Genomic DNA, 23,309 nt, shown 5'->3' on the forward strand with positions numbered 1-23,309 from the left:
GCTTGACAATCATAATTATACAGCAATTGCCTTCCTTCCTTCCTTCCTTCCTTCCTTCCTTCCTTCCTTCCTTCCTTCCTTCCTTTCTTCCTTCTCTCTCTCTCTCTCTCTCTCTCTCTCTCTCTCCCTCTCTCTCACACACACACACACACCCCACACCCCACCCCCACTTTTTTGGAGTAAAATTCGGCCTTACACACTTACTAGCTGTGTGAACCTGGGCAAATCACTTAACCTCTATTTGCCTCAAGATTCTCTATGGTGAAATGGGGATAAGAATAGCTCCTACCTCCCAGGATTGTTGTGAGGATCAAATGAGGGTTATTTGTTTGGGGGGAGGCTGTAGGATACATTTATTTTCATTTAAACACATAAGGAAAAATGCCACATACATCCCCAATGCTACAAGCAACCTTTCCCTCAATCCTGTACACACAAGTACTTATGTACAAGAGGTTGTCAGTCTGTCCTAATCCTTCTTGCCTTCTCACTGATCCCTAGAAGGGAGCTAACAAAAGGTAATTAATGAATTTGGACTGGGGAAAAATAGATCCTAATCAAGGATCCCTGGGAGAGGGGAGAAGGGAAGAAAGCAACAGGAACTAGGAGTAAGCACGTGAGGAGGTGAGAAGGTCATAAGTTTAAAAATGTTTTTCATTTCGTTTGTTAAAATCTTAGTAAGCTATGGAATGGGACAGTAAATTCCCAAGATCCAGCAGCCCTGACTCCTACCCTCTACAGCAAGCTCCTATAACAGCCCTTTGGTTTCTCTGCAAAAAAACAAACAAACAAAAAGTAGCCCTCCTAAGCCCCAAGGGCAACTGAGAAAACCTATGGATCCCCAAAAGAACTTCAACAATGGTGTTATGGACCACTGAGATAACTGCTTTTTCGTTCATTGCCCAGGGTGTATTCCCAGGCGCATGGAAACAGGTGGATGGGGATAGGGGAAGGGGGAGACACACACCATTTTCCTTTTCCTTTTTGTCTTTTCCTTTAAATAAAGGGGAGAGGAAAGTTGACGAGAGGGGTGTGGAGAAAACCCCCAAACAGTGTGTAAACTCCAGAGGCAAGTGCTGAGCAGAGTCCCAAAGAAATGACAAAGGTGAGAGGGTCAGGGCAGCGCCGGTGGCATCCAGTTACTCAATAGTTTCTGTCGGCCCAGCTCATAGTCCTCCTCATCCACATTCACCAGCAACTTGATAGCCTCATGCCCCACGGCCTGTTTAAGTGAGTCTGTGATGAGGATGCCTTTGAGCGCTTCCAGGAGGGAACCATTGATGTTATGGGGCCAGAAAGCATCCAGGTAGGCGACCTCGGAGAATTTGATGTCACAGACGATGGAACCCAGGTCTCGGGATTTGAGGATGATGTTGGCCTGGCTGAAACGCTCAAACTGGCGTTCAAGTGGGTCTCGCTTGTTCGAGAAGACATTGCCCTGCAGAGCTGTCTCGTGCTGGCAGTACTCGGCCCTCGCCCGAAGCCTGATGTCACAGGTCTGTTTGTCCTTGGGGTCTGCGGTTCCTGATTTTTGGCGTTTACGCAGACTCGCCAGTGGGACTCTCCCAGGAGCCAGCCATTTGCTGCACATCTGTGGGCGGAAAGCCGGACAGGAGACCATAGAAGGGAAGCACTGATTTAGGAGTTCGGGAAGATCTTCACTTTTTTTTTGGGGGGGGGGGTGTCACTTATCATTCTGACGTGTCCTCCAGCTAGTTCTCTATAAGCTCTGGACACACTGCCTTGCTCCACTCGAATGTGACATAGGGCATCAGGTCATGTTGAACAACGGCGCTGCACCACCTGGCCAAAGTAACTTTCATCACACCTTCCCCAGAGCCAATAGGAAATCGCGTCCACTCTGGCAGAGGCCGTGCTCATGGTCATCAATTACATCAACAAAAGGAAGGAGAGGGTGTGCACATCTCGGTGTGGAGGTCCACCATGTCAAACGGGCGGAACAGTCTGTAGAGCCCACGCTTTTGCTCTCTTTGCTCCTGTGGCCATGCCTGGCTGGCCTGCTGCTTTGGTTAGTCATCTGTGCCAAGGGCTCAGGGACACACTGCCTTCCAGAAGGCCTGCTCAATTGCTATAAAATCCACTGCGATTTGGAGGGACCACATTGACACTATCTCCCTTCTCCTGGTCCACCTCGAAGAGCAGCAGCAGTATCCTCAGCTTGGGACCAAAGAAGATATATGTAAAGCACTTAGTAAGATACCTGGTACATAGTAGGTGCTTAATAAATGCTTGTTTTCTCCCTTTCCTTTTTTCCAGTCCTTTTTTTTTCCTTTCCATTTATTTATATTGTGATCTTTGTGTGGGCTGCTAGGTGGCACAGTGGATAGAGTGCTGTACTTTGTGTCCCTGGGCAAATTGCTTAACCCCTGTTTGCCTCAGTTCCTCATCTGCAAAATGGGGACACACTGGAGAAGGAAATAGTACTCAAGAACATATGGGGTCACAAAGGAGTCCAAAATGACTGAATAATCCTGGTGCAGATCATTTTTTAGTTCTGCTTTCCCTGCATTGATATCTTCCCAGTGCTTTTCTGAATCATCCTTCTGCTCAGCTGTATTTCACTGCATTTTTGGATAGTTCATTTAACACTGCACTTAAAATGTAGCTTTCCAGAGACAAAGTCATTTCCTTTCACCTAAAATTCAGCAAACACTTATCATCTGGCCTGTGCATGTTCCTTCTGACTCCAGACTTTTACTTCTCAGTGTTGTCAATGAGAAAAAAAGCCTGGTGTAAAAAAATTAAGGAAGAGCATGGAGCCAGGAAGATCCAAGTTCAAGTCCTTTCTCTAAGACACATTAATTAAATGGCCATAGTCAAGTCACTTAAACTTACTGCACCAAGCAAATCACTAAGATTATAAATTGCAGAAGAGTGGCCAATCTGCTTATGTGGAGAGAAATTCAGTAGATCTTGACTAATGAAATCATGCCTGCCCCCCCAACCACTGCTAAAAACCCCAAACTTACTCCCCACAATCTAGCTTTTAGCAAATCTCCTTAACTTTAAAGATTCTAGAACATTAGAAGAAACATATTGTGAATATACATACATACATACATATATGTACATATATATATATATATACATATACATACACACACATTTTATATATAAAATCACCAACAGTACTCTCAAATTCTGTTCATTTGAAGGTGAAAGTCTCATTGGGAAGCTTTTCTTATAGTGGAACTATAAAGGCATTTGCATTTTAATAGCCAATGTTGAAAATTAATTTTTGGCAGAGCAATCTATACCAATCTAAATTTCTTTTGAATTTAATCTACTGGAATTAAAAAAGGACCCCTATTTTTATAAATCAATAACCTGAATTTATACACTAAGAGAACCTGCTAACACAGACCTTCTGTACACACAAAATCTTCTACCAATAGTGAATAAGATTTTTTTTTGGTATAGGATAAAATGAAAGAGTCACAGGGAAAAGTTTCCATGCTACACTGTCTAGACAAGAGCCAGAAACTTGAGATAATGATATTGAAGGAAATATGTCAGAATATCCTGACTACTTTGTACTTGCTGCACTGTAATGAGCGAACAATCATTTTAAGCAACATGGCTGCCATTGAACTGTGTTCTTTTAACACTACATGGTTTCATAAAAATTGGATTGAAAATTCCCTGGTGCCTTAATCTCAAACTGAAATGGCTTCAGCCTGGAGTCTTCAGTTTTGAAGTTGTAATCCCCAATTAGGGTAAGTGGGTCTAGAACTAGGTATCTCACTTGAGAGTTATGCTAGTGATTTATTTTCTCCCTGACAACTGAATTTTAGAACTTCTGTTAAACCTATGGATACTTTTCAAACACAACAGTTCAGTCAGCCAGGATATTTAGTTATTTGTTTTTCTTCTTTAAATATTCATGTATAATTTTAGGTTGTTGTAATGACTATGGCACGTGTCCATGGAGGCATGCTATCAACTTCCCTACCTCTGCTTTCACCTAGATTTACCCAGAAAAGCCAAATAAGAATGCAGATAAGAATCTCTGTGTTTCTGTGTATTCTCTCAATTCAAAGGAGAACAGAAATGTAATTTTTTATAAAACTGAAGGATAATGATATAGAACCACATTCATGACCACTGTCTTAATACATACCACTCAGTAGTACCACTTCATCCTTTTCCTTCAATATCTGTCTAAAATACAGTGTCAAGTTTTCTCCTTATCTATATCATTTATATTATAAAGCCATTGATGAATGTGACCAATTGTGTTTTGCAATGTTTTGGAATGACATGTTATCTATTTTTTACCAGATTAATGTATTGATCAGTCTCCTTTAAACAACAACAACATGTGGAAATTAGCTTGGTGAAGGTAGACCTTTTTATATACTTCTGACTAGAATTGGTTAATTGCATGATATAGAATGGCAGGCTTGGATTCAGGGATACTTGGGTTAAAATTTTATCTCCTACAAAATTCACTTACCAGCTGTGTGATCCTTGGTAAGGCACTTATGTTTTGCATGTCTGGAAACTTCCTAGGACTATCTACTAAGGCTTATAGGTTGTGATTTTATGCTGGTGGAGGAGGTTCCCACACTAGGAGTTCCCTATTCTGACAAAAACACATGCCTTTCCTGTATTTTAACTGGGGTCAACTATGTTACTTTAGACAGGAATTTTTTTTTTGGCGGGGATAGGGAGGATTATATTCAGGATACTTGTAGAACTCATTCTCCCCACCAATATGGTGCCAACCAAGCACAGATTGAACACTGCTCACAATCCACTGTTGTCTACCAACCTAATTACTTTCCCTCAGCAAAATACTATGTCTTGCTCATGCTGTTTCCATTGTAGCAAACAAAATCTCGTGCTGAGAAAATGACTTTTATGTGGAAACCATTAAAACAATTGGAGGTGAAACTGCAGGCAATTTTGCTCTTAATAACAAAGCCAGCAAGGGGAAATAAAAGGTGTTTGCATAGTTTGGTTTACCATAAAAAGTTATACTAAGATATGGCCACAGATATTGTCTTACATTCTGATGTCTCAGTTTTATTATCATTTGAATTTCTGCTTTTGAATTGGGAGAATAGACATACAAAGACACATACAGCCTTATTTCCATAATAAGCTAGATTCAAGGAACATTCAGACTCCTAAAACCTATAGAGATGAAACTGGAATTCCCAATGCCTGGAAGAGAAAGAGATGAATGAAATTCCCCCCTCAGATCAAAATTTCCCATGTTTTAATGTCTCTCTCCACCTCATTTCTCATAAATTTATTCTTTGTCTTCACTACAACTTCTGGTCTTTCCACAACGTCCTATCAGTTCATCATCTTTGCTCACCTCACTTTCTTACCTCCATGGGCTGGACTAATCCTATAACTAGTCCTATAACAAACGTTCTTTCAACCTTGATTAATTTGCTTTCTAGTTCTACTGTTCAATCACAGTACTGAAACTTAAGTCACACATACTATCAGTCATTGAGTCATAATACTGAGCTGTTCAGTTTTATCAGAGGCAGTCACAAAACTGTGATGACTGGGTGCACTACAGATCTGTATAACGTACCCTCCACTGGGCCCTCACTACTGTATGATAATAATGCTACTCACCACTAATCTCTATCACATCCTAACTTCTGTCACATCCTTGGATAGCACCTGTTTTAGACCTGCTCCCCTCCCCTCCCAGCCTCCAGCTCCTTTGGCAAATGGCTCTGTTTCCTTCTTTGGCAAACAAATGCTATGTATTTCAGCTCCTCATCTCTGATCTACACCTGAAAATCTATCTACACTTTCACTTGTCCTCTCTTCTGTTGCTCCTGTCTGATAGGATGAAGTGTCCTTTCTACTCACTGAGCCTAATTATTCTCTTGTTTCCTTTATCCCTTCCCTTCCTATATCCTTGTGAAGCTTGTGTCAGCTATTTTCTGTATCATAATTTCCCCCCATATACTGGATGCTACATGCTCAGCTTCCCTTGTCCTAAAAAAGAAAAAACAAAAAGAAAAAAAAAACGCTTCCTTTCACTGGACCCTGCCATTCCCTCAGGTTATCATTCTATATCTCTCATCCCCTTCATTGCTAAACCAAAAACAGTAGTCTATATTCACTATAATCATTTCATTGTCACCAAATCCCTGAAATCTGGCTTTTATGATCTCTGCTCTACTGAAACTACTCTCTCAAAGGCTACCAATAACCTATTAACTGCTAAATCCAATGGTCTATCCTCAGTCCTCATCCTCCTTGACCTTTCTGCATTACTGAACACTTCATTATCCTGAATGTATGAGAACTTCCCTGGAGTCAATTACTCTTATCTTTTCCTTTGCCTTCAGAATGATTGGCTATTCCTTAATCTCCTTTGCTAGATCACCTTCCTCTTAAGAGTAGCTGTCCCCCAGTGATCAGTCCTAGAACCTCTTCTCTACCTATATACTTTTCTTTATGGATCTCACTTGCATGGTCTAATTATCATTTCTAGGAGATGACTTACAAATCTCTCTATCCTGCCCTTATCTCTTTACTGAACTCTAGTCCCACACTTCCAATTGCTTGCTAGATGGTTGCACCTGGCTACCTTATTAGCACTTTAAATTCTGCATGCCCCAAATTGATTGCATCACCTTAACCCCATCTCCAAATTTCCCTGTTTCTTCCTTTCACCATCCTCCAGTCATCTAGGTTCATGGCCTAATGATTTATCTCTGAATCAGTCATCTTTTTTACTCTTTCCCCTGCCCCTCATATAATTAGTTGCTAAGTCCTATTGTTTATACCTCCACAAAAATCTTACAGTTGTCCCCTAAGAAGGCAAAATATAGTGGAAATAGTATTGAATTTGGAGTCAGAGGACCTGAGTTCACTATCATACCTGTGTAACTTTGGTCAAGTTATTTAATCTCTCTGGGCCTATTTCTTCCTCTATAAAATGCACAGGACTGTATGTCTCCAAGCTACTTTTCAAGCTCTCTCAATCTGTGATTCTTTTCTTTGTTTTCTTTTTTTAATTTATTTAATATATTTAGTTTTCAGCATTGATTTTCACAAAAGTTTGAATTACAAATTTTTTCCTCATTTCTACCCTCCCCCCACTCCAAGATGGCATATATTCTGGTTGCCCCATTCCCCTGTCAGCTCTCCCATCTGTCACCCCACTCCCCTCCCATCCCCCTTTCCCTTCTTCTCTTGTAGGGCAAGATAAATTTCTACGCCCCATTGCCTGTGTATCTTATTTCCTAGTTGCATGCAAAAACTTTTTTTTGTTGTTGTTGTTTTTGAACGTCTGTTTTTAAAACTTTGAGTTCCAAATTCTCTCCCCTCTTCCCTCCCCACCCACCCTCCCTAACAAAGCAAGCAATTCAACATAGGCCACGTGCGTATCATTATGTAAAACCCTTCCACAATACTCATGTTGTGAAAGATTAACTATGTTTTGCTCCTTCCTAACCTATCCCCCTTTATTGAATTTTCTCCCTTGACCCTGTCCCTTTTTGAAAGTGTTAGTTTTTGATTACCTCCTCCCCCCATCTGCCCTCCCTTCTGTCATACCCCCTTTTTTATCTTCTTCCTCCTTCTTTCCTGTGGGGTAAGATACCCAATTGAGTGTGTATGGTATTCCCTCCTCAGGTCAAATCCAATGAGAGCAAGATTTACTCATTCCCCCTCACCTGCCCCTCTTCCCTTCCTACAGAACTACTTTTTCTTGCCACTTTTATGTGAGATAATTTATTCCATTCTATCTCTCCCTTTCTCCCTCTCTCAATATATTCCTCTCTTATCCCTTAAATTGATTTTATTTTTTTAATATCATCCCTTCATATTCAACTGACCCTGTGCCCTTTGTACATATATACATACATACATACATACATACATATATATATATATATATATATATATATATATATATATATATACATTCTGTGATTCTTTTCTAACATGGCCACCAACCTATTTCAAGCTCTTATCATCTCTTATCTAGATTATGGCAAAACCTTCCTCCTTGATTTCCCTGTTTTTAGTTTCTTCTTTTTCTGGCTTAGCCTTCACAAATATCATGAAATTATTTTCCTTAGGTAGGATTCTGACCATATCACTATACTAATCAAAAGCATTCAATGGCTCTCTATAAAGAACATACATATACTCACACAAAAACATTTATGTATGTATACACACAAACACACACACACACACACACACACACACACACACACACACAGCTTATCCTCTATTCCAGCCAGCTGGAATATTAGGTTTTTTTCTCCAAAACTTTACTGTCTTTCTCCTACATCTCCTATATCACTTTACTCTGCATCTGCGGCTTTGCCCAGTTACAACCCAATGGAACAAGATGGCACTGTGCGAGATACCCCCCCATGAGGGCAGAGACTGGCTTTTAAAAAATGTATCTTCAGTGCCTGGCACATAGTAGGTACTTAATAAATATTTAGTGAGTTGAATTGAAATCTGCATGTTTATATTAGCCACTTTCCATAGCTGGAATAGCTCATCTTCACCTTTCAGATTCCTTGAAGGCTCAACTCAGGTGCCATATTCTCCTTGCTCCCTTCAGGTATTAGTGTTATTTCCTCAAATATTTGTAGAGTAATTCTGTTACCTCTCCTTTACCCTTTCATTAACCTATCTTGTGTTGTACTATCTGAAGATATACCCTGTCTCCCTCAGAATAATGTCAACATTATGAAGGCAAATAATGCTTTCCTCTTTAAATGGGGGAGAGGGACTTGATGGAGCCCTAAGGTCCATTATGGCTCTAAGAAACTCTCATCTATGAGCCTCTGATTCTCCTCTTGTCTTTATATCCCCAGTGTTTAGCATTAAGATTTTACACATAGTGAGTGGTAATAAATGTTTGATGAATTAAATTGAATGAAACCACAAAGTCAGTCTAGTTCCAGGAGTACTTGAAAAGGGGGCATTGGGTATAAGAACTCCTAGGAATGAGACCGAACCAGATTAAAATATAATTGGGAAATGTTTATAAAGTAAGTAAAAATATAATACAATGTAGATTAATGCTAATTTGTGGTTTTTAAGTCAAGGTATGGCTCATATAAATCTCTGTCTCTTTGAGTTTGATCATGTTGCTCTAGATCACCTATAAACATTAATATAGCTGTTGATACCCTAAATATGAGATCTTTGTATCATTATAAATGAGATAATAATAACAAAGGAAATGGTAGCTAAATGGATGGATATATTGCAGGTTCAATATGAAGGGACAAATAAAGGAGTTTGCAGATTTTATCTTCATGTGTATCAAGGCAATAAGAAATATCATTTGATGATACAGTTCTTATTCATGTATCATAGTTCTCCATGATAAGTATTTGCAAAAAGACCATCTTGACATAAGTGAGGCTTATGGGCTAACATCTATTGAAGAAATTAAGGTAGAGACCTTATATGAGCAACTGAATAAAATCACCAGATTAAACCAACAAATATTTCAATACTTGGTGAAATTAATTCAGAGTTAGGAATGATGAATGAGGATGATAAGAAATATATTGGAAAATGTGAATCTGGAAGAATTATGAAAACCATAGACTTGTGAGACTGTAGAGAATTCTCATGAATATAATCATGAATACTTTCTCTGAGAAAAGAATAGGTAGTACAGATAGACATGGTCATGGTGAGTACCAAGTTGTGTCGTAAAATGAAAACTGACTATATTTTAATGTATAAGAAATGATGTGAGAGTCATCCAATATCAGCTTTCTGTGTATAGTTCAGATCACTGACCTCTTTGAACAATAATCAGAATCTAAGAGAATGAACAAAAATGAGAAAAATATACAGAATGAAATTGAAACAACTCACTCCTGATCTATTTAAAAAGTTGTTGATGATGAAAACAGATTACACACTGAAATTAAGGACATAGAAACAGACTATAATAATTTCATACAGAAGTTAAATAGATATACATCAGTTGTCATATTCAGGAGAGTAAAGGAGCCTAAAAAATCACCTTAGTAAACATATGACTTACTTTCTAAATGGGGAAGAAAGGAAGGAGGGAGACAGAGGGTGGGAAGAGAGAGAGAGAGAGAGAGAGAGAGAGAGAGAGAGAGAGAGAGAGAGAGAGAGAGAGGGAGAGAGAGGGAGGGAGAGGGAGGGAGAGGGAGAGAGAGGGAGATGACAGCCAAGACCAACAACAGTTTAGAATATCAACTCATTTGAAAAATCTTACAGAGAAGTTTTCTGTGTAATTATTAGTAGTATCACTTCACAAAATAGAAATAAGTGTTGAAGGATAAAATTAATTTAAAGAAACCTTACAGAGAGACGAAAATAAGCAAAGTCCTTCTGTGGGCATTTAAGGATGAGAGAACAACTGAACCAAAATGGAAAAATTTGCAAATTATTTTGTAACAAACTTTCTTCACCATAAAAGACAAAAGGCTCACCTGGATTCTAACACCAGGTTCTCACACATACTTACAGACTTGATGTAAATGGCACCAAAGAAAACAGAGATAGCTTCAGAAGTTGGATTAGGCCAAGTATGCTTAGAGGAGATCTGTGCTGGAAGCAACATAATTTTGAGAATGTTGAGGGATTCACCAAGAATAGAAACCAAAAAAAGGAAATGTACCAAGGTATAGGAAAAATTTCAGACCTCATTAATGTCAAAAAGATGACCAAGAGAACTTCAACAGTAAGAGACCTAGACCATTTTCTTCTAACCTCACATTGGGTGGTTTTTTTATTAAACCATGAGTAAGACATTCACATGTGATAGTCTTCAATGTATCACATCTCTACCAGTATGAAATTGGCTAAAGATGTAGAAAAGGTAAGATGCCACTTAATAATTAATCTTGTAAGTTATGAGGTTGTTTATATTCAATATGATTATTGATTATTTTTTAAAATCTTATTCAGCACAGCAAAATGACAACTTAAAAAGCTCTCTTTCAACCAGATGTCTCCTATCCATCTTGAAATGATTCAAAATTCCATTAAAGCTATTACAAAGATAATCTTGTTAGGTGACCCTTTGCTCATAATTACCAGTAGAGGTGTAAAGCAAGAAAACATAAGCTTATGAAAGGTGTTCACAATTGTGATAGAAGAGTTCCAGTTGAAGGATTGCCTTTAGATAGTGCAGATACTCATTTATTGATGACATTATACTGATTACCTAAATCCCTGGAATATTACAAGATCTCCTTGATGAGATCTGTAAGCACTTAAAGAGTTTTTCCTAACCTTGGACATGGGGAAAACTATGCTGATGAAGTTTGTCTATTGTCCAGATTATGACATGCAGCTGGATGGGCAGACTGTAGGTTTGCACTATCTATCTATCTATCTATCTATCTATCTATCTATCTATCTATCTATCTCTATTTATTTATCTACACAATACATATATTTATATATCTTGTAAAAATAGTACATATGGACAAAATCTTGGGCCTAGAATTAAACAGGAGAAGAAGAGAAGGCTAGGCTGCCTTCAGAAAATCACAAAGATTGTTTTAGCAACCCCAAAGTTCTTTCAGGAAAAAGGCATATTAAAATACCAATATCTTACTGCTATAGTTATATGGCTGTGAGTCATAGAATACTACAGTCTTTGAAGAATTAGGAAAAAAAATTACCTATTGGGCAATGGAGAGACCCATAGTGGATGTGAATAGGTCACAACATATAACAACAGTCAGTGAAGTTCAAAGAAGAATTTGAGTAAAGGGAGGCACCAGAGAAAACTATGATAAAAATGGGTTGGGCACATGGCAAGAAAAGGGATATCTGGTAGACAGACTTAGTGTTCCATTGATATCCTTTCAAAATTAGGAGAAAGTGAGGAATTGCAGGTTTTTAGACAGGCCCATTACAGTGAACTTCAGGACATGGACAAGAGCTCCCCATGGTGGGCAGGCATAGATGGATTATAATCTATATTATCAGAGGGAACGTCTAACTCAAGGCACTGATCAACCAATAAGCATTACCTAAGCACCTACTATATACCAGACATTGGAGATACAGATTCAATGAATGAAACAAACCTTACTTACTCACACAGCACTTAAACACAAATAAATATGAAGTAAAATACAAGGTAAGTAATGTAGTTGGGAGTGTATCAGCAATTGGAGGAAATCAGGAAAGGCTTCATTTAGAAAGTGGTACTTGAGTGGCATCTTAAAGGAAGACAAGGATTTTGAGAAGTGAAGTGAGGAGAGAGGATGTTCCAGGTATTTCTGGCAGCCAGGACAAAGCCACAGAGATGGAAGACAAAGGTGCCATGGATGAGACAGAGGGTCTGGAAGGAAAATTGGAGCCAGATTGTGAAGGTGTTTTTTTTGGAGGAGGGGAATGAAAGGCAATTGGGGTTAAGTGATTTGCCTAAGGTCACACAACTAGTAAGTGTTAAGTGTCTGAGGTTGGATTTGAACTTGAGTCCACCTGACTCCAGGGCTGGTGCTCTCTTCACTGTGCCACCTAGCTGCCCCATTGTGAAGGGTTTTAAAAGCTAAAAAGAAGAGTTAATATTTTATTCTAGAGGCAATAAGTTGACACTGTTGTTTATTGACATAGATCTGCGCTTAAAGAAAATTATTTGGGTAGCACTGTCTAGATGGACTGGAGTGGTGAGAGATGTGAGATGGGGAATCAATTAGGAGGTATTGCCACAGTTCGGGAAGAGGTGATGAGAACCTAGACCAAAGGACTAGTTGTCTGAGTAGAGAGAACAGATCAGATATGAGAAAATGGTGTAGCAGTTGAAATGGCAAGAGTTAACATCTGATGGGATATGTGGAGTAAAGGAGTGTGAGGGGAAGACAATAATGCTGAGATTACAAAACTAGGAGAGTTGAAGGCTGGTGGTACATTTGAAAGAATTGGTTAAAGTCTGGCAGGGAGAGGGTTAGATAATGAGATCAGTTGTGACTGGTTGAGTTTGAGATATGTGCATGACATCCAGTTTGAGATTCCAATCAGCAATTGATGGTTTGAGGCTGAAGAGCTGGGAAGATACTGAGGCTCTAAATAAAGATCTGTGAGTAATCTGCATAGTTAAATCCATAGGAGCTCATGAAGTTTCCAAAAGAGAATAGAGAGAGAAGGACTAGGGCAGCCTTGGGATATACTGTTGCAACAATCTTCTAGCATTGTAGGAGTGTAAGACCCACCAACAACCAGCACACAGAAAGCTGCCAACACAGGTTCTTTTGATCTGCCTTACTAAGGAAAGTAACATTGAGGGGTTAACAATTTTACTTTAATCCAACATACAAATATCATTCACTCAGCTCAGGGGGAAAAGCCAGCACCCTGGGCTTCAGAGCAAATACAAACAGAGCAAATAAACATGAATCAACAGACAGATTTCCATCTGACAAAATCACAATATACAGTTACCAGAGAAGCATCAACATCTGAGTTTTCTCTAATGCCGGGGAGCTCATAACAATGGTTGGCCCAGAGTCACATGCCACTCCTGCTGTGGCTCAGAGTTCCAAAAGATAAAGCCAACCTCTGGGTTTATATATCTTGTAAAGGGTCAAAGGTGAGTCACACATGCAACTCACCCATGTGACCTAAAATCGTCACAAAAATGCGACTTAAACCCATGTTGTCTAAAAGCCTCTGATGTCACAAACATGTCACTCAAACTCATGTAAACTAGGCTTTCCCTTGAGGCAAGGAGGTCATCAAGGACTCCTAATTTAGTCAAGGAAATAAAAGGCCAAACTCATCAAGGGCACTTGGTTGAATAAGTTCTAAGAGCCCATCTTGATTGCCAATGCATATACCCATAGTTAGGGGGCATGATATTAATCATAATCCAATGAAGGAGACAAAGAAGGAAGTTCCACACAGGTGGGAGAAGAATGAAGAGAGAGCTGTGTCACAAAAGACCAGAAAGACCAAGGCAAAGGGACCTAAGATGAGAAGGTGATTGAAAGTGCCAGATGCAGCAGATAGGTGAAGAAGAACGAAAGACTGAGAAAGACCGCTGGATCTGGCAATTAAAAGATCTTTGTTAACTTTGGAGAAAGGAGTTTCTACCAAGTGATGAGGTTAGAAGCCATATTACAAAGGGTTTAAGACAATGATCAGAGGGTAAATGATGGCAGTAAGTATAGACAGCATTTTCAAGAAATTTGGGTGTGAAAGGGAGAAGAGCTAGAGGCACAGTGCTTGACGGGTCTGTAGCATCTAGAAAAAACCTTTTAAAGGTTGGATCGATATGGGCATGTTTGAAGGCAAAAAGAAAGGGACCTATATAGTATAGATGGAGAAGCTGAAAATTGGAAAGAGAGAAAGTAAGGATGATTGAGTTTGCAATCTACTAAGGAAGGCTGGAGGAGATGTGATCAAGTGTATGGCGATTAATGAGATCATAGATCCATTTGAATATTAAATTAGAAAAATATATTTTTTACTTTTCTACCTACATCTGTGGTGAGAGATTTAATAAGATACGTTGTACAAGTGCTAATGTTCTCTAGGAAGAAATTATCGTGTATTATAAATAATTTAGAAGTAGCATGATAAAACCAGAAAACTTCTATGCAAGGAGTTGTGGTGGTGGTCTGGGCTGTGTTCAAGTCCCAAATCTATAACTGGCTATTTGAAATTAGGCAAGTCTTTTAAGTGCTCTGGGACTCAGTTTCACCTCTGTAAAATGAGGAGTTTGAACTAGATAAATTTTGCCTAATGTCCCTTCCAGGCTCAAAATTCTATCTTATGTAAATGGCATGGTAATATTAAAACTAATTTCTTTCTCTTCCTAGCAAGATGATTCTTTATTTTCTTTTTGAAATTTATGGAATTTCTTTTCTAAGCAGGGCACTGGGCCTCTACTAGACCTAGTAGGGACTCTATATTTCTAGAGTACCTAATTCTTCTCTGGGTCCACCTGAGAAGATATTTGGACCTTTTTCCTAGTGGCATATGGGAAGATTTTCATATTTCCATATATTCATCAGTGATTGTGGAGCTCTGAGTTCCCCAAGACCCAGAAGTATTGGCACATTAAAACTCTGTGTCCTAAGCAGTAGTCTAAAGCTGTTAATACTTGCACAGAGATTATTCAATCCTCCTCGACATTTGTCTTCCACTTTTTTTAACCTATAACCGCTATTCATTTTAAAGTCTTGTTATAAAGACATGAAAAACTATGAAGTAAGTATATGAATTAGGGTGATGTGCACCCTTTTAGTAATTTAAAAAGACTTCCACTCTTAATTAAGGTGATAGCACATGGGAAGGTTGGTTGAACCTTAGCAATGAGTTTTCCCTCCATAATATGATGTCACCTGATGAGAAGTGCACAAATTTAAACACATCTGTAGCAATTCAAATTTATTTTCATTTCCATATGTGCACTTCTGGACTTAATCAGCCTAGAGCATCTTAATTCATGAATTTGCTAATGGTCCTTCCTTTCTGCAGATGTTAGTCAGGATTTTTGTCTTTAGTTTCCGTTAAAGCACCAGCATGGGGTTCTCAGCAAATATTAAAAAAAAAAGGTACTTTCAATGACACCACACTATCTCTTAAGCTAAATTAAAATTTTTAGATGGGGGAAGAAGAAGGGGAAAGAACAAAAAATTGAAAAAAAATTTACCAGTAGTGTTATTATGGAGAAACATTTTACCTAAACCCAGGAGCCGAAACAGGGCCTAGCACAGAGTAGACTCTCAATTACCATTTGTTTCTTTTTGTATGCCCAGAATGTAGCAAAGTGCTTTGAATATAGTGTCACTTAATCAGACTTGTTGGATTGCACTGGAAAAGGTTGGATTGGGTTATAATTGAGTACTGGAAATTTCAGGACTGTTGAATGAGACTACTCTTGGGAGCCTTATACAGCAAGGAGTTCTTAATCTTTGAATCACAGAGCCATCGAACTGTCTGGTAAAGCCTATGGAACCCCTCTCAGAATAGTGTTATTAAAGGCAAACATATAACATATAGGATTGCCAAGGAAACTAATCATGTTGAAATAATTATCAAAATATTAAAAACAAAAACAATAAGCAAGTTCATTTACCCCACATAAAGAACCCATGGGAAAGAAGTATGCACAGTGAGGGATGATTCTAGAAGCTTGATTGCAGAGACATCAGCTATGGTCAAAGGAAAGCTGCTTCCTTTCCTAGAGTGTGTCTAGACTCTAGGTAGTGTCCTTTGCTCTGAATTTTAAAAAAGCTATAGGCCTCATTGTTCTGGTCTTACATTCTATTCTAATAGTCACAGTGCCCATAATTGCATACTGGGTGGCAGACAGTTAGCCTTTGGCCCACAAGGCCCAAGAAGTTCTGGTGTGTAGTCTGCCAACTAATAGAAGGTGGTTTATTAGTTTGACAACCTAATATCACAAGGCCAATGTCAACATCACAACATAGATGTCCAAGTGACGATGTTTAATGTCAGTGCATCACTGTCATGTTTCTGTGCCAATTTCAGTCAATTATCAGTTAGATATGAAGGGATAACTAACACAAGACAGTGTGTGATAAGCACTGAAGGAGCAGTACAGATAATAATGACCAGAGGAGTTCATAGTTTGGAAAGATCACAGAGCATGGGACTAGAAGACAGGAGAGCTGGTTTCTAGTCCTTGCTCTGACAGTAATTAGTTCTGTGACTATGGGGAAGTCACTTTCTTAATTTTATAGATTGATAAACTGTGGCCTAGAGAGGGGATTTGGACAAAATGAGTTCTAAGGTCTCATCTAGTTTTAAACGTCCAGCTGGGGTGTTCAAAGGAAGGTCTCATGGAGAAAGTGCCATTTTAGCATGATCTTGAAAGCTGGGTAGCATTTAATTAAAATGGAGAGGAAATATTTGGCTAGCAAAAGTTATGAGGTACAATCACTCAAGGTATGTTTAGGTGATAGTATGACTGGTGAAGAGTAGGTGAGCATGCTTTTGTAGGCTAGTGTTAATTATATGATGCTAATGGGGCAGCTAAGTAGTGAAATGGATAGAGTGCCAGAGCTGGAATCAGAAAGACATCTTCCTGAATTCAAATCTGGTCTCAGACACTTACTAGCTCTGTAACCCTAGGCATGTCACTTAACCCTGTTTACCTCAGTTTCCTCATCTATAAAATGATCTGGAGAAGGAAATGGCAAGCCACTCTAGTATCTCTGCCAGGAAAACCCCAGTGGGATCAGGAAGAGACAAATGTAACTGAAATGACTGAATAACAAGTGATGCTAATGTTGGTTGGTGCTAGCCCATTAAAATTGAGTATATCGTATCTATATCTCTATGGATAGGGGGCATACAGGTTACCAGAATACCAATTATCTCCAGATGTGTTCATTTATATCAGTAAAGGAATTGCTCCTTGCCAAAGAATATGTGGGGATTGGCCATTCCTCTTGCACTATTGAGAAACTGGAGTTATTTAGTTTTCTTCATTCAGTAAACCTTCCCAATACAAAGATACAAACACAATACAATACAAAGATACAAAGAAATCACCCTTGCCCTCATGGAACTTATAGTCTAGTATGAGAAGGAAGGAGTAAATTAGTCTAAAACAAGAAAGAATGTGATAAGTATTTAAGAGGAACAAAATGTTATAGAAATTTTGATAAAGGAGTGATCATATCCACATAGAGGAGAAATAAGGGAAAACTTTATGGATGAATTGGCATATGAGCTGGTCCTTGAAGGATGGGTAGGATTTCAACTGGCAGAAATGTGGCACGTAGGTGTAGGTAATTGGGAACAAAGATACACAAGTGCTTAATTGGGAATATATTTGGGGAATGGCAATAAGCCCAGTTTTATTGGAATGTAGAGTATACAAAGCAGAATAATGAGGAATAAGACTGTCAAGGTAAGTTGGGGCCAGATAACGAAGGACTTTGAATGTTTGGGAGATAGGTGGTGCGGTGGATAAAGTTCTGGACTTGGAATTAGGAAGAGCTAAGTTCAAATGTCTTATGAGTTGTGTGACCTTGGATGAGTCACTTAGTCTCTGTCTTGTTCAGTTTCCTCAACTACAACATGGGAATAATAATGGCATCTACCTCCCAGGGCTGATGTGAGGATTGAATGAGATAATATTTGTAAAGTCCTTAGCATACTGCCTGGCACACAGTAGGTGCTTAATAAATATTTGCTTCCTTCCTTCCTTCCTAAGAAAGATACTTTTTGAAATCAGCTCAAATTTTTCCTTTATATTCATGGCCCTTATAGGTGATACTATTTATTTTTCTTTGGAATAACGTGGAACATTTTTTCAGACCCAATAGTACATAGACAATGACTTGGTTCCTTTTCACTGCTTTAGAACCACATATATGTACTTCTTAGTCCCATGTGTCCTGTACAGCCCAGACTTTTGCTTTGGTAATGGAAGGATGTAGGCATTAGCTCCTCATTAAGTTACCAGCAAAATATTGTAATCCCCTTGGAATTCCCGACTATGGACAATGGCTGGCCGACAACTTGGTCTCTCAGTTCCTCTTTGTGTTGTTTATTCACCCTCTTGTTGTAAATTCTCAGTGACAAGTGATTTCTCTTGGACTTTACTAATGATATGTTTAATAAGGGAAAGGATGGAAAACAAAGGGCATCGAGGATCACAAATATTTACATCTGGCAGGAGGGTTGGGAGGAAAAATGATTACAGCTGCCTTTGAAAGTTAATGTTATTAAAATGTTCAACATGAAGTTTCTATTTTAAATAAGAAACACTTGAAAGAAATGGTCAGGATTAACAGGAACTTAAATTGAAACCATGTTGGTTGGTAGGTAATAGAATGCCGGAGACAAACACTGCCCTGAATATAAAAGCATTCTTTTGCCCTAAGTTATGCGTTATGCGTGCGGCCCTGTTTAGGCCACTGGTATTTGATTTGGTTTGGCTTTTTCAGGAAACCAGGAGGAGGTCAGCAGTACCCACTTAAAGCCCCTGTTAAATGGTTTATTCCCTCCTTAAGCCTTTGTGTTGTTCACTTTATTAAACCTTTTTGAAATATTGGTCTGTAAATTTTGTTGATGATGCACCATCCCTATGCATGCCTTTTGGACTACTTTGCAAACTCACATGTGATCAGGCCAACAATGGGAGTAATAGAGTCAGCTTACAATCGAGGACCTTGTTAAAAGCCCCAGTTGGTGGGTAACAGCTCATTGTTTGGGCTGTAGATTGTTAGCAGAAACGCTGAGTGTTCCCATCTGGCATCTCCTTCAACCTGCATCTGGGCTGTCAACATACTCTAACTTTTCCTGCTGAACCATAGTCTCTGGCTGTAATTTTCCTAATGTGTGCTGGAGCGTCAGTGCCACTTATTAAAAAAAATACATATATTGTATGACTGTATGCTACCCTATGATGGGCTGGGATGAGCTGGCACTGACTTAGAGACCTTTCAGATTTTCTACCTATGACTCTATCCTGGCAATTCATAGATTTCCTTTGTAAACTTCAACACTGTACAGGAACCTGGCTTTTACAGAGTTTTGAAGAACAATCCATTTTGTCACTTCCTGCAGTGGATTCCTGGGTGCTGGCTAGGCATTTGCTTTATAATATAAAGTTAGACTTGGCCAGCATAAGCCTCTCTCTCTCTCTCTCTCTCTCTCTCTCTCTCTCTCTCTCTCTCATTCTCTCTCTCTCTCTCTCATTCTCTCTCTCTCTCTCTCATTCTCTCTCTCTCTCTCTCTCTCATTCTCTCTCTCTCTCTCTCTCTCTCTCTCTCTCTCTCTCTCTCTCTCTCTTTCTCTCTCTCTCTCTCTCTCAGAAGCCATGATAAGGACCTCTTGTGTGACAACTTATCTTTGTTGGGACCAATGAGCTTCCTCTGCTTCTCACCGTTTCCTCTTTACTGACTTCTGGGCTTTGTCTCGATGCTTCTGTGTTCTCCTGCATCTGGTTTGGAGTTGAGTTTCATGACCTCATCTACTTTAACTTGACTCATTTTATGGCTTCCACTCCTCCACATTGTTTTGTCTGTGGCATCTTCCAATTCTCTCGGCTGCCTATGGATCTCCACATGAACCCAGACTAGCCTCTTGTTGGAACATCCATTTTTTTCCTTCCTTACTGTTTTCTCTTATCCTCCAGGGCCCTGGCCTTTTGGGTCCTCATCTCCTATTGGGGAACAGGAATGCTTTGATGCTTTGTGGTGTCACAGAGGTATAGAGATGCTGCCTCCTTTTGCTTTGCATAGAAAACTCCTTTTGCTTTGCTGGTCCTATACAAACAGAATGCTGCCCCCAAAAAGCAGCTTACTCCTGTGGCTGAGGAAAATGTGACTTTATGGGCAAGGCTGATGTACTTGATAGAGGATCCAGCTCCTTCATAATTGGGTAGATCACACTGACTCTGCTCTATCCTTTCTTCCCCAATTACCTCCTAACCTATTAACCTCAAGATATAATTTCCAAGTTGGAGGTTTTTTCTCAGACTGACTTACTCAATACTATCTGTTTTTTTTATTCTCTGGCTCTAGGAGCTAATGTTGGAGGAAGACAAGGTAGAGTTTCTATCGAACCATATATAAGGACAGGCCATTTGTGATTTACCAAGTGTATTAGAGAGACTAGCCCTTACTAGACCAGATTGACAAATTAATAGAAAATCTCTAGCAGGCATTTGGCAATAGCCTCTAAAAGGAAGTTGGCAGCCAAAGATTCAGGCAGCTCCAGCAGGGGTGGGGGTTTTCATGAAGCTACACCTACTCATTTTGAGTGCTCAGCCAGGATAATTCCTTGGGGGATTTCTTTTAGGAATGAACAAGTCTATATGCAGGCATTAACCACCAAGCCTGAATGAATGACTGCAGCAGTTGCTGTCTGCTGATATCCAGGGCTTGGTCAGCCCCAACACAGCCATTTTCAGCTACTGCTTCAGCCAGACCTGCTCCACTTAAGCCCAAGAAATTAAGAGGTGGGGGTACTGACCCCCCATGCATGAAGTGGATATGTCTGTCAGGCGACTTAATATTTATACTACAAATATGCTAATGGTTAACCTACTAACTTGACAAGAGACATGGGAAATCCAGTAGAATCCAAACACTCCTAATAGAATATAAGCTTCTTGAGATTAGTGACTTTTATTCCGCCCTTACATAGACCCTGGTCCCAGTATAGTGTGCAGCATATAGTAGGTATTCAACAAATGCTATCATTTATCCATTCCATGGTTAAAGGTATAGATATATGTATGCTCATTAAATTGACAAATGACAACCTGAGAGAGATAGCTAATATTGACATGGCAGAAGACTGACCTGAATCTAAGAAAATGAAATGCAATATGGATAAAAATAAAGTTATTTACATTATGAGCATTTAAAAAACCATTTATCTGAATAGTACAACCAGTAACCACTATTTAGTTAAGGAGAAAGTCTGGGAAAAGTACATATGGATGATTCGAGAGTAGTGGGAGTTGGGAGGTGGTAGTGGTAGGGGTGACCTCCTTGAGTCATTCTTGTAAATTACATAGTTTCCTCTCTCAAAGAAATCTAGATAAGTAGAAATCATTGAATTTTCATTTTTTATTCTACATCTTCTGAAAGAAAAAAGGAGGATGTGAACTATGGTGATGCTTAAGGATTAGATAAGCATTAGATGATCATAAACTACTCCAGAATTTGAGCTATGAGGAACTTTTATTTATAAACTTGGAAACACACAAAGTTAATTTCATTTTATGATAGCTAAACCAGGCCAAACCAAATGTTCCATTAGATTTTTGATGGAGCATATGCATCATCAGGGTCAACATTTGTCTTCAGGGTCTCTCTAATTTCATGTTTTTATATTTAGTGCTTATCAACCCTATATATCTAGTACCTACACAGGCCCTTTGGGCATTCCTTTGCTGCTCTTTTGATCTCCAGTGTGGTAGGCCATCCAGAAAGGCACTGTTTCATGCTCTTTACCTTTCTAATACCCCTCTTTTGCACTTAAATTAGTGGACTTCATCATCAATATTGATAGTACCTCAAACTCCCTAACTTTATAATTCCCTAGTTTCCTTGGATCCCATGACCCAGTCCTTCCTCCTACTTTAGCAACACAGAAAGATGTCACAGAATAGATCTCACCATTACCTGTAAGTGTTATGCCTCCCTAATTAAAATCTCTGACATTCTTCTGACTATAATCTATCATTCCATCTCTCTCTATGCCTTACCCCTCCTAAACACATTTATTACCCTCATGAAGGCCTTTAATACCTTTACCCTTCAGTACATGTTCAGGCTATTACCCATTCTGTGACTTAATTCCCCTCCTTCTCTAATTGTAACCCTTTAGGAGCCAATTCAATGCTACATCATTCTCTACTTTCAGATTCCTCATCCTTTTGGCCTCTTGCTGCTCATCCTTTGCAAAACATCAGCCTTGGATTACTTCCGCTGACCACCTGTTCCCATTCTGCCCATCTGCTTCTGAACAGAGCTGCAGGAGTGGTATAATGATTTCAACTAGGTATATTATAATTTCATATTATTACACTTGCACTGGGCTCTTCCTGGAGCAAGGCAGTCTTTTTTCCTTCCCCTATTTATTTCCAATCTTACTTCCCATAAAAGCTTTTCCTAAATCTTCTCTCTTTTCAAGCATTCTGTCCTTCCCCTTACTCTCACTCCTTAGCAATGGACCTCTGCTTTTATCTTATTGAGAAAACTGAGGCCATTCAATATGAACTTCCTTTTACCTCTTATCTTTTTGTTTTCTTGGTGAAACATCACTAACTCTCTCCTCCTGCACCCTCAGTTGCTGAGGAGGTGTTCCTTCTCTTTGCCAAGGACAATCCCTCTACATGTACCCTTAATTGCACCATCCCATCTTCTCCAAAAGATTTCAACCTCAAGGTCCCCTCCCCTCTCTTGAGTCTTTGATGTCTCCTTAACTCCTTGCTTCTTATTTTCAATTATGTTCACATCTTCCCCCCCCTTAAAAACCTTTCACTATGATCCCTTCAAGCCATTGCCCTATATCTTTCATCCATTTCACAAGAAAACTTCTAGAATAAGTTGTCTACACATTGCTTTTACTTCCTCTCCTCTCATACCTCATTCCTTTACACCCATCTGTCCTTTGACCTCATCGCTCAACTGAAATTGGTCTCTCCAAAGTTAACAATGAACTGAACAAATTTGCTTTTCTTAGTCCTCACCTTTGTCCGCCTATCTCCTGCATTTGACACAACCACCCTCTCCTCATGTACACTTTGTTCTCAGTGGGATTTTATCATGATTCTCTCTGCCGGTTATCTTCTAACTTGTCTAGCCACTCCTTAATCTCTTACTGGATCA

At 39.2% G+C, this 23,309-nt stretch overlaps 1 pseudogene; it reads right to left on the reverse strand.

Annotated features, from left to right (window-relative positions):
• Nucleotides 1-1,114: 1,114 nt before the first annotated feature.
• Nucleotides 1,115-19,906, reverse strand: LOC118842468 (annotated as a pseudogene).
• Between the last annotated feature and the right edge of the window lie 3,403 nt (nt 19,907-23,309).

Source organism: Trichosurus vulpecula, chromosome 3 (genome assembly GCF_011100635.1).
Source record: "Trichosurus vulpecula isolate mTriVul1 chromosome 3, mTriVul1.pri, whole genome shotgun sequence".
NCBI lineage: Eukaryota > Metazoa > Chordata > Mammalia > Diprotodontia > Phalangeridae > Trichosurus > Trichosurus vulpecula.